The 12,192-nt window shown below is 43.6% G+C and overlaps 1 protein-coding gene across 2 annotated transcripts in view; it reads right to left on the reverse strand.

The window, feature by feature from the left end:
* The window catches only part of LOC135542277 (adenosine receptor A1), a 48,795-nt gene that overhangs the window by 14,673 nt on the left and 21,930 nt on the right, over positions 1-12,192 (reverse strand). The gene's annotated exons all lie outside the window — the stretch shown is intronic.

A 12,192-nucleotide genomic window follows, 5' to 3' on the forward strand; every position in this document is an offset into this window, starting at 1 on the left:
CTGAGACTGTATCACTATGAATATCTGTCATGAATTAGATTAGTACCATGCAGATATCCGTCAGGTTCCTCTGGGATTATGTGACTGTGGTGAAGTGGTCCTATTACCGGTTCACCAAATGAGTGCAATGTTCTCCACATCCTCACCAACTGTCCTATTCTAGAGATGATGGATTCCTCGAATTACCCATTAGTGCTAATGCAGCTCTGAAGCTACAGTACAGAGCACTTGCTATCTTATCAAGACTGATGTAATGCACCTCCACACAACGAAGATGGTCGCAGCTTGGATGAATGTGTTTCAATGGTGAAACATAAAGCACAATGAGTCACCAGATATTGTTGTTTTGCTCTGGGGGAACCAGCAATAAAACAATTGTCATTGAAAGCCAAAATACCAATAGCATCTCAGAAGGCTAGGAGGAGCACAAGCTGCTCCTGCATTATCGCCCACACAACAACTTCAGTTATGGGCTGGGGCTTATTTGACTAGACTAGACAAAGGAAAATCACTCTGTCAGTGTTATATTTAATTTAAAAGTTTGTCTACAAGCTAGAAAGAAATAAATATTAAACAAAGACAAATAACCAAGCCACTGGTAAGCATGCTATCTATTTTATTTTTCTGTTTGTATGAGTGTTTCATCTCTTATAGTGGTTCTTGTGTTTGTAATAATGTGTTTGTTTGCTTTGGTTGCAACTCCATTTTTTTTAGTTGTAATTTATGAAAGCAGAAATGAAGTAGAATTTAAGGATAACTCAGCAATGTGTCCTTCAGAAGAAGTGAAAGTGTTGATTCCCTTGTTACCCCCCCAGGGATTGTTGGTATACACTTTTGACATATGTACTGGAACATTGTGGAATATTATCCAACAACAACCCACATCCCTGGTCACTGTCACTCAACTGGATCAAACGGAATATAACCATTTACTGCTGAAGCAAACAAATCATTAAATGAAAATGCAATTTTTATTTCCTTGTTTCATCTGCCCCTCAAACATGCACCTTTACATTGGAGATTAAACATATTAATTGGATAATTGGCAAACACTGCATCATATTTCTATTTCTGAGCAACTTAATCATACCGATTGTTTTCCACCTGTAAACAGGAAATCTATAACAGTAAAATTAAACTTATAAGAACCCAGTGCCCATTCACCTGACATTGTCTCCTGCCTCCATGTCCATTTTTATTCTCACCCTTTTTGTTTAATAACAAATTAATTTTTTTCTCAACAAAATGCAAATATATATACCCTTGGTAATAGATTTCCCATATGAGAATTATACAGGTTCTAAATAAGGTATTGATACTCGTTGCTAAGGGACTATCGCCTCTAATGGCTGCCTACACTATTAACATGTTGTATCCTCAACTGTGTAGCATCTCTGTCAATACTTCTGGCCGCACTGTTAGGGTTGCTGCTGATATTGTTCTCAGTGGTCTGGTTGCTCTGAAAGCCCTGGTTTCATCCTCTACGGGATCGGTGTCCCTATACCGGGACGGTTGAGTTAACATGCGCTAATGTGATTATTATGACGTAAGTAACAGCCAACTTTCCAGGACATAGACATGTTTATGTGGGCAGAAAGCTTAAATTCGTGTTAATCTAACTGAACTGTCTAATTTTATGGCATGCAATAGCATGCTATTGTTTGAGGAGAGTGCACAACAACAAAACACTTTCATCATGGCAACTGGTTTGATCCATTCACCTCTGAAGGTAAATAATGTACTAATCTTGCTCTGATTTGTCACCCTGAGGGTCCCAGAGATAAAAATGTAGCATAGTTTTGTTTGACAAAATCCATTTTTTTATTAAAATGTAGGAAATGCTATCTCTGGCTCCACACACACCCTGCCTCGGACATCTATAGTAGAAGTTTAAAAACACTTAGGTTGAAGTCATTAAACTCGTTTTTCAACCACAAACTATAGTTTTTGCAAGATGGTTAGGACATCTACTTTGTGCATGACACAAGTCATTTTTCCAACAATTGTTTAGAGAGATTATTTCACTTATAATTCACTGTATCACAATTCCAGTGGGTCAGAAGTTTACATACACTAAGTTGACTGTGCCTTTAAAACCGCTTTGAAAATTCCAGAAAAGGATGTCATGGCTTTGGAAGCTTCTGATAGGCTAATTGACATACTTTGAGTCAATTGGAGGTGTACCTGTGTCATGCCCTGGTCTTAGTATTTTGTGTTCTTTTTTATTTTGGTTAAGCCAGGGTGTGACATGGGTGTACCTGTGTCATGCCCTGGTCTTAGTATTTTGTGTTCTTTTTTATTTTGGTTAAGCCAGGGTGTGACATGGGTGATTTACGTAGTTTGTTTTGTCTAGGGGTTTTGTAGTTTATGGGATTGTGTTTAGTTAAGTAGTCTAGGAAAGTCTATGGTTGCCTAGAGTGGTTCTCAATCAGAGGCAGGTGTTTGTCTCTGATTGGGAACCATATTTAGGCAGCCATATTCTTTGGGTATTTCGTGGGTGATTGTTCCTGTCTCTGTGTTTGTTGCACCAGATAGGGCTGTTTCGGTTTTTCACGTTTCTTGTTTTGTATATTGTTCGTATTGTTCATCTTTCATTAAAGATGTATAAAGATAACCACGCTGCATTTTGGTCCTCCTCTCTTTCACCAGAAGAAAACCGTAACAGAATCACCCACCACAACAGGACCAAGCGGCGTGGTGACAGGCAGCGGCGAAATCCAGAATTCTGGACATGGGAGGAAATCTTGGACGGAAAAGGACCCTGGGCACAGCCAGGAGAATATTGCCGCCCCAAAGAAGAGCTGGAGGCGACGAAGGCGGAGAGGCGCTGGTATGAGGAGGCAGCACGGCGGCGTGGATGGAAGCCCGAGAGTCAGCCCCAAAAATGTATTGGGGGGGGCTCACAGGGAGTATGGCGAAGCCAGGTAGGAGATCTGCGCCAACTTCCTGTGCTTACCGGGGGGCTGGAGAGACCGGGCAGGCACCGTGTTATGCTGTGGAGCGCACGGTGTCCTCAGTGCTGGTGCTTAGCCCGGTGCGGTACATACCAGCTCCGCGTATCAGCCGGGCTAGAGTGGGCATCGAGCCAAATGCCATGAAGCCGACTCTACGCATCTGGTCTCCAGTGCGTCTCCTTGGGCCGGCTTACATGGCACCAGCCTTGCGCACGGTGTCCCCGGTTCGCCTGCATAGCCCAGTGCGGGCTATTCCACCTCGCCGCACTGGCAGGGCGACCGGGAGCATACAACCAGGGAAGGTTGGGCATGCTCGGTGCTCAATAGCTCCAGTGCGCCTGCTCGGTCCGGTCTATCCAGTACCACCTCCACGCACCAGCCCTCCGGTGGAAGCTCCCCCACCAGGCTTCCTGTGCGTGTCTTCCGCCCAGTACCACCAGTGCCAGCACCACGCACCAGGCCTACAGTGCGCCTCGCCTGTCCAGCGCCGCCAAAGTCTCCCGCCTGTCATGAGCCGCCAAAGTCTCCCGCCTGTCATGAGCCGCCAGAGTCTCCCGCCTGTCATGAGCCGCCAGAGTCTCCCGCCTGTCATGAGCTGCCAGAGTCTCCCGCCTGTCATGAGCTGCCAGAGTCTCCCGCCTGTCATGAGCTGCCAGAGTCTCCCGCCTGTCATGAGCTGCCAGAGTCTCCCGCCTGTCATGAGCTGCCAGAGTCTCCCGCCTGTCATGAGCCGCCAGAGTCTCCCGCCTGTCAGCATGGAGCCGCCAGAGCCGCCAGTCAGCATGGAGCAGCCAGAGCAGCCAGTCAGCATGGAGCAGCCAGAGCCGCCAGTCAGCCAGGATCTTCCAGAGCCGCCAGTCAGCCAGGATCTTCGTCCACCGCCAGAGCCGCCACCGTGGACAGACGCCCACCCAGACCCTCCCCTATGGGTTTAGGTGTGCGGCCGGGAGGGGGTGTTACTGTCACGCCCTGTTCTTAGTATTCTGTGTTCTCTTTATTATTTTGATTAAGCCAGGGTGTGACATGGGTGATATATGTGGTTTGTTTTGTCTAGGAGTTTTGTAGTTTATGGGATTGTGTTTAGTTAAGTAGTCTAGGAAAGACTATGGTTGCCTAGAGTGGTTCTCAATCAAAGGTAGGTGTTTATCGTTGTCTCTGATTGGGAACCATATATAGGCAGCCATATTCTTTGGGTATTTCGTGGGTGATTGTTCCTGTCTCTGTGTTTGTTGCACCAGATAGGGCTGTTTCGGTTTTTCACGTTTCTTGTTTTGTATATTGTTCGTATTTTTCATCTTTCATTAAAGATGTATAAAGATAACCACGCTGCATTTTGGTCCTCCTCTCTTTCACCAGAAGAAAACCGTAACAACCTGTGGATGTATTTCAAGGCCTACCTTCAAACTCAGTGCCTCTTTGCTTGACATCAATGGAAAATCAAAATAAATCAGTCAAGACCTTAGAAATAAAATTATAGACCTCCACAAGTCTGGTTCATCCTTGGGAGCAATTTCCAAATGCCTGAAGGTACCACGTTCATCTGTACGAACAAAAGTACGCAAGTATAAACACCATGGGACCACACAGCTGTCATACCGCTCTGGAAGGAGACACGTTCTGTCTCCTAGAGATGAATGAACTTTGGTGCAAAAAGTTAAAATCAATCTCAGAACAACAGCAAAGGACTTTGTGAAGATGCTGGAGGAAACAGGTACAAAAGTATCTATATCCACAGTAAAACGAGTCCTATATTGACATAACCTGAAAGGCCGCTCAGCATGGAAGAAGCCACTACTCAAAGCACCCCCACAACATGATGACCCCAAGCATACTTCCAAAGTTGTGGCAAAATCAAGGACAAAGTCAAGCTATTGGAGTAGCCACAAAGCCCTGACCTCAATCCTATAGAAAATCTGTGGGCAGAACTGAAAAGTGTGTGCGAGCAAGGAGGCCTACCAACCTGACTCAGTTACACCAGCTCTGTCAGCAATGGGACAAAATTGTGGAAGGCTACCCGAAACATTTAACCCAAGTTAAACAATTTAAAGGCAATGCTACCAAATACTAATTGAGTGTATGTAAACTTCTGACCAACTGGGAATGTGATGAAAGAAATAAAAGCTGAAAAAAATCATTCTCTCTACTATTATTCTGACATTTCACATTCTTAAAATAAAGTGGTGATCCTAACTGACCCAAGACAAGGAATTTTTACTCGGATTAAATGCCATGAATTGTGAAAAACTGAGTTTAAATGTATTTGGCTAAGGTGTATGTAAACCTCTGACTTCAACTGTTCCTTTTGTCCAGGTGGGAAAGGGCAGTGTGGAGTGAGATTGAGATTGTGATTGTGTCATCTGTGGATCTGTTGGGGCGGTATGCAAATTGAGTGGGTGTACGGGATGATGGTGTTGATGTGAGCCATGACCAGCCTTTCAACGCTACCGACGTTAGGCAGGTTACTTTCGATCTGTGAGAATACAAATGTAAATTGACGTGGGAAAGGAAACGTCTAGTGGTGGTGATTTCCCATCATATCTGGTAGGAGTACGTTTTCTGGGACTATGTACGCCTAACTTGGTGAACCTATTGAAGATGTCCAAAGTGGTGGAGAAAGCTTTGGGTAAAGTTAAATCGTTGAATGTCACGTGAAGTGGGCTTGTTCTATTTTGTGTGTTTCTGAGGATTAGAAAAAGCAGGTGTTGGAACTCACTCAATTTGGAGATCATGATTTGTCGTGCCTTGAGCTATGGAGCAGGGCACCCAATAAAGGAGTCATTTCTGGAGTTTCTGAAGAAGTTTATATTAATATGCTTTAGGAAAATCGTTGGTCCTTGTGTGACAGTCGGGAGGGAGGGAATTATGAAATTCTGGAATTGCATTATATCATTGCACTCTAATACCAAAAATGGCATCGGTGTGCTTTAGGACAATGCAACGCTTCAGAGTGGTCAGGTAGGCTGTTTGGAGATTCAGCCGGCTGGAGTTAGGACCATGAGGACACCATAGAGCTGGCGGACGTGCTGTGTGAAGTCAAAGCTTCTGAAAGGATTTTTGGACCATCACTGGAGAGTTGAACAGAGGCAGCTGCTGTCAATCTGTATGTGTTGCGCTTTTTCTCCGAGTTGTAAAAGCAGGCAGAGGAGAAACTGGCTACTCTTTAGTTGACTGATGTAGCTGGCAAGGTAACTGCTGTTTAACTTAATAGAAAAAAAAACTAAAATAGTTTTTATTCCCAGTACTGCTAATAGTGTAACTGAGATGTAACGTTAGCTAATGTTTCATCCTCTCTTGATTGAGGTGAATTAATTAGTTAGCTAGTAGCTACCACAGCCAGTTCAGATCTATCCTGTAGCTACAGTGTCTTGCAAAAGTATTTGGCCCCCTTGAACTTTGCGACCTTTTGCCACATTTCAGGCTTCAAACATAAAGATATTCTGGGATGTTTAAAGCTTGGGAAATCTTTTTGTATCCAAATCCGGCTTTAAACTTCTTCACAGCAGTATCTCGGACCTGCCTGGTGTGTTCTTTGTTCTTCATGATGCTCTCTGCGCTTTTAGCGGACCTCTGAGACTATCACAGTGCAGGTGCATTTATACGGAGACTTGATTACACACAGGTGGATTGTATTTATCATCATTAGTCATTTAGGTCAACATTGGATCATTCAGAGATCCTCACTGAACTTCTGGAGAGAGTTTGCTGCACTGAAAGTAAAGGGGCTGAATAATTTTGCACGCCCAATTTTTCAGTTTTTGATTTGTTAAAAAAGTTTGAAATATCCAATAAATGTCGTTCCACTTCATGATTGTGTCCCACTTGTTGTTGATTCTTCACAAAAAAATACAGTTTTATATCTTTATGTTTGAAGCCTGAAATGTGGCAAAAGGTCGCAAAGTTCAAGGGGGCCGAATACTTTCGCAAGGCACTGTACCTGTCAGATAGCAATATGAGGTGGCTATATTTACTGTATAACAGCTGTTGTTTGTATGGAAATATTTTGTAGCCTTTTTGTCCCATTTCAACAGAAGTAAATGAACTAATCTAGCTTTTGCCAGTTGATGTACCATTGGCCAAAAGTAGTTATTATATTGCCTCATTCACACGATACCAAACGATTGAAGATCAATAATTCTGACTTTTCTTTTGTGCAATGTGAGTTTTTATTATAGTCAGTATAGCAATGTAATGTTGATTTGTCAGTTTCCCTAGCTAATTCGCTACTTTTCACACCGACACAGTAATAAACAGCTCTTCAGGCTTCACTGTCACGGTGGACCATCAGTACACAACACTATGATCATCATGTCTTAGCTGGATTAGATTTAGACAGGTGTCCCAGTAGGGTCAGATAGCTAGGGAAGACCAGTCTATGGAGCTCAGTTAAATTTTGCAGTACACAGTGTATTCACATTATCAGTGAATGATACAAAGTTCCATCTTGAGTTGATGGGCATCAACAGGAAAGCAACTTAATTTTAAAGCTGGGATCTGGGAATAATGGTCATTTCAATTGTTGAACCAATTGATTATATTCTTGGATAATATAATGTATACATGTACACCAATGTAATTCTATGTCATGCCTCATTTTAGGAGGATCAGATGGTGACGGGTCTCAGCAGGGTCAGGCAGCCAGGGAAGACCAGTCTGTGACGGAGCTAATGATCATTTTTGCAGATACAACACTTTATTCTCTCTTTCCAGCAAACACTGGACAAGCCAGATGCTTCAAAGCTTCAAACTATTTTAAGACAATCTGACACACCACCAAAGTTGAATTCTAAACTGTAACAAGGGTTGATAGAGGCTTTCCCCGATGACACAAAGCATGTGAAACAATAATGTGAGGAAGACCTGGTGGAAACTATTGATGATGACTATAATGATGAATGGATACAGATATGTTTGAATGCCCAGTCATGTTCACATAATCTCAGACATAAATAACTGCAGTTTAAGACCATCCATAGAATGTACTATATGCCAGTGTAACTAAATAACATGCACTCAGAAATGTAATTCCTCTGCTGGAGGTGTAAAACACAAAAGGGGACATATTTGAATACAGTATGTTATGGTCTTGTGAAGGCTGGCTGAATTCTGGCAGAGTATTTCAGCGTGTCTACAGATTCTCCCTTCTCCCTGTTTTTGTTTGCTTGGAAATGTTGAAACTGGGGACTGTTATCAAATGAAACTGTAACCAAGCATCTAAGAAATGCATTGCCATTAATTGGAAGGTTGGTTATGCTCCCACAATGTCACAATGGATGGCAGAAATGTCAAGTTATGTATCACTAGATTTGATTCATTACAAGATTAAGGGCATACTGTGCAACTTTCATAAGGTATGACTAAAGGAGCCTGTATTGAAAACATGCCCATGTCAGGGGAGATACCTATTTAGGCAATCCCTAGCTGCTGGGCTGCTCAGTCCTTGTCCTGGGGGTCTGCCGGTACTGTGGGTTGTCACTCTGACCTTGGCAAAGCACACTCAAAACCAATAATGAATGTTTCACTAAGATCCTTAATCTGAGTGGGGTGTGTTGGGTTGGGGTGTTGGAGGGTGGTGGACCCCTAGGGACAAGATGGGGTAAAAAAGAGCTTTACAATACTATTAGGCCTATGAGATGAATTATATGGATATGCTGTTTCTGTGTGTTAATACATATGTGTAGTTGTATGTTGTTGTTTTCAAAAATATATATACATTTTTACCTTTCCCTTGGGAATAAAACAAAAAGTGTGAAAATTGTTTTGTGTTGAGAGTTGTGGTATTGACTAGACCGGTGGGGGTTGGGCATGCAGGTAGGTGGCTTGGGCTGACTGGTCGGGTCTGGCTGAAATTTGAAATAGAGGAAGACAATCAAAAGTCTTTGTACTTTATTATTATTAGTTTGTCAGGCTATTGGTTAAAGGTGCAACACAATAATGATTATTGAATGACCTTTGATCTCGTCTTATCAATCACTTCAACATATTTAACAATGATCTCTTACCTGGCTTGATGACTGGGGGCATTTTTGCTTGCTTTTTGTTGTTCTAAATAGAGACGGCTAGAAGGGCCATGGGTCATATTGGATTGTGTAGAAATGCAGGAAATGAGCTTTAGATTGCCCCACAAATCTGGGGGAGGACCCCAGACCCCCCGCCAGGTTATGTCCCTCCCACTTCTAAAACCAAAGTTGCGCCCCTTCTTTTGCAGTGTAAGCAGTGTCAAATTTTTGGACATAAAGAAAGTGTTTGCAGACGGTGAGGAGCCAAGTTTGTACGACGTGTGGAGAAAATCACTTTGATGGAGCCTGTATAGCAGAAGAGAATTGCAAAGGAATAAAGTGTTGTAAACATGGTGGAGAGCATGAGGCGACATCCTTGGAAAACCCAAATAGGTGAAGGAGATGGAGGTGGCCAGAATCAGGAAACAGACTGAACTGCACTATGTGGTGGCGGTAAAAAGGGTAGACAGATTAAAAGGTCCAATGTTATTGGGAAGCTACAGAGTTGGCCTCCCACCAGCAGGATCCAGATATGCTGCATATAAAGAAGTTGGACTTGGTGGGTTTTATGGCAATGGTGATCAATGGAATGGCTAATGTGGAGGGAAACCCCACTGTATGGAGTTGACTTTTTTACACCCGTACAGCGATAATGCACCATAAATATCAGATGCCAACCACCATTAAACCACACCGAAGAAGAAAAAAATCTAAAACTACATCAACAACGACGGCTGCTCTTGAGAAGCTTAGCGTTGATGCTGCAACCATGCTATTTTTTTCACATTGTTTGTAACTTATTGTATACATAATGTTGCTGCTGCCGTCTCTTATGATCGAAAAGAGCTTCTGGACATCAGAACAGCGATTACTCACCTCGAATTGGACAAATCATTTTTCTTTAATGAGTCAGACAGGAAGAATATACTCCAAACACCCGAACAGGCCCTTATCCCCGTCATTCGCTGGAGAAAGAAACTGAGATTTTGCGGAAAGAGATCAGGGTGCCTTGTGAGGATCAGGTGATGAGAGACTAATCTGCATTTGACAGCCGTACTGTTAGCCAACGTTCAATCACTGGAAAATAAATGGGATGAACTGAAAGCACGTATATCCTACGGGACATTAAAAACTGTAATATCTTATGTTTCACCGAGTTGTGGCTGAACAATGACATTAATAACATACAGCTGGCAGGTTATACACTCTATCGGCAGGATAGAACAGCAGCCTCTGGTAAGACACATGGTGACAGCCTATGTATATTTGTAAACAACAGCTGGTGCACGATATCTAAGGAAGTCTCAAGGTTTTGCTCGCCTGAGGTAGAGTATCTCATCATGATAAGCTGTAGATGACACTATCTACCTAGAAAGTTTTCATCTGTATTTTTCGTAGCTGCCTTTACATACCACCACAGACCGATGCTGGCACTAAAACCGCACTCAATGAGATGTAGTCATGTAAAGTATGGGCCACAAGAGGTTGTTGAGGCTATTGTTCAACAGGTTGGCAGGGCTGGTAGAAATGGGTTGAAATCGTATGCAATTCAGTATGCCGTCAAACACAACAATGTTGGTTGATAATAAAGCAGTTACAGGACTGCTTGACACAGGCACAAAGAGCTGTTTTCGAATAGCCCTATATGGTCACTTTGAAAAAGCACCCCATAACCTTTAAGCCAGGACATATGTGCTGCACCTATTGCCATACATCATGTTCATGTGCATCTGATGTTTGTGGAGAGCCTAACCCCAAACATGAGTTATTACAAGGAGACGCTTGCAATCCAGTGAAATGTAGAGAGGTAGGACATGTTAGAGGAGTACAGGAGTCATTTGGTTAAGGACACAGCACACCTCTACACTTGCAAGGCAGCCTGTGCTGGATTTAGCATTGAACTAATTGAGGCAGTAGTAAAAGACAGTGCACACATATTTGGCTTGGCCTACGTTGTCAACAACATTACAGTACTCTGCTTGCGACACGCAAGAGACATCTTGCACATAATCGGTTAAGTTTTTTGGTGACGTTGAGAACGTAGAGCGGCAGTGTAGCCTAGTGGTTAGAGCATTGGACTAGTAACCAAAAGGTTGCAAGTTCAAATCCCCGAGCTGACAAGGTACAAAATCTGTCGTTCTGCCCCTGAACAGGCAGTTAACCCACTGTTCCTAGGCCGTCATTGAAAATAAGAATTTGTTCTTAACTGACTTGCCTAGTAAAAGAAAGGTAAAATAAAAAAACTTCCCATCATGATAGCTTCAGTGAGCTAGATGATGATTACATGGGTTACTTTGATGAGGAATATGAGGACAGCTCTGACATAAATAAAAGGGACACTTACAAATGTGGCACCACAAATGTGGCAGTAAGCCACTAGAAGCTGCTGTAGAACAACTGTCCCTTTATGGGGTCCGTGACGAGTTAGTTAGTTGGATGACTGCTCAGCAATGAGACTGTGTTACTATCCGTGTGTTGTCACTTGTCCAAATGCAACTGTCAAGTGTGCTTCCTCTCCGGCCTCTAGGTCACCAGGCTGCTCGTTAGGGCGCACACCTGTCACCAGCGATACGCGCATAATGACACACACCTGGACTCCATCACCTCCTTGATTACCTGCCCTTTATATGTCACTCCCTTTGGTTTCTTCCCCAGCTGTCATTGTTTCTGTTCCTGTTAGTGCGCTGTTTGTTTCTTTTTTTGTTCCTTGTTTTGTCTTGTCCATGTATTTATTAAATGTATTCACTCCCTGAACTCGACTCTCAGCGTACATAGTTACAGAATGACGACTCAACAAAGGGAAGCATCAAGGAGTGTTTTTTTGTGTTGGGGGTGATGTCGAATCCGGGTGTTGGAGTCGGAGCTACCTGGGAGGCCTCAGCCTGTTAGAAGGCTCCCATGCCTAAGCTGGGTGAACAGGTTCCCATGCCTCAACCGAGGCAACCGGTTCGTCAGGTTTCTGTGCCTCAGCAGAGGCAACTGGTCCGCTCCGGATCCCCAGGATCATCCATGTGGTTGGCGTCCTGCAACTGGAGCCGAACGCACCGAGGAGGGGGTACTGTCACGTATGCTCTCTCTCCAGCGCTCTAGGTCTTCATGCTCCCACGCCTCAGCCGGATCGACAGGTTCCCGGGCCTTAGTAGAGGTGACTGGTCCGCTCCTGATTCCCGGGTTCATCATCTTGGTCGACATCCTGCGGCTGGAGCCGGGCGTCGGGTTATGGGGTACTGTCACGTGTGCTC

Source organism: Oncorhynchus masou, chromosome 6, assembly GCF_036934945.1.
Source record: "Oncorhynchus masou masou isolate Uvic2021 chromosome 6, UVic_Omas_1.1, whole genome shotgun sequence".
In the NCBI taxonomy this organism is placed as follows: domain Eukaryota; kingdom Metazoa; phylum Chordata; class Actinopteri; order Salmoniformes; family Salmonidae; genus Oncorhynchus; species Oncorhynchus masou.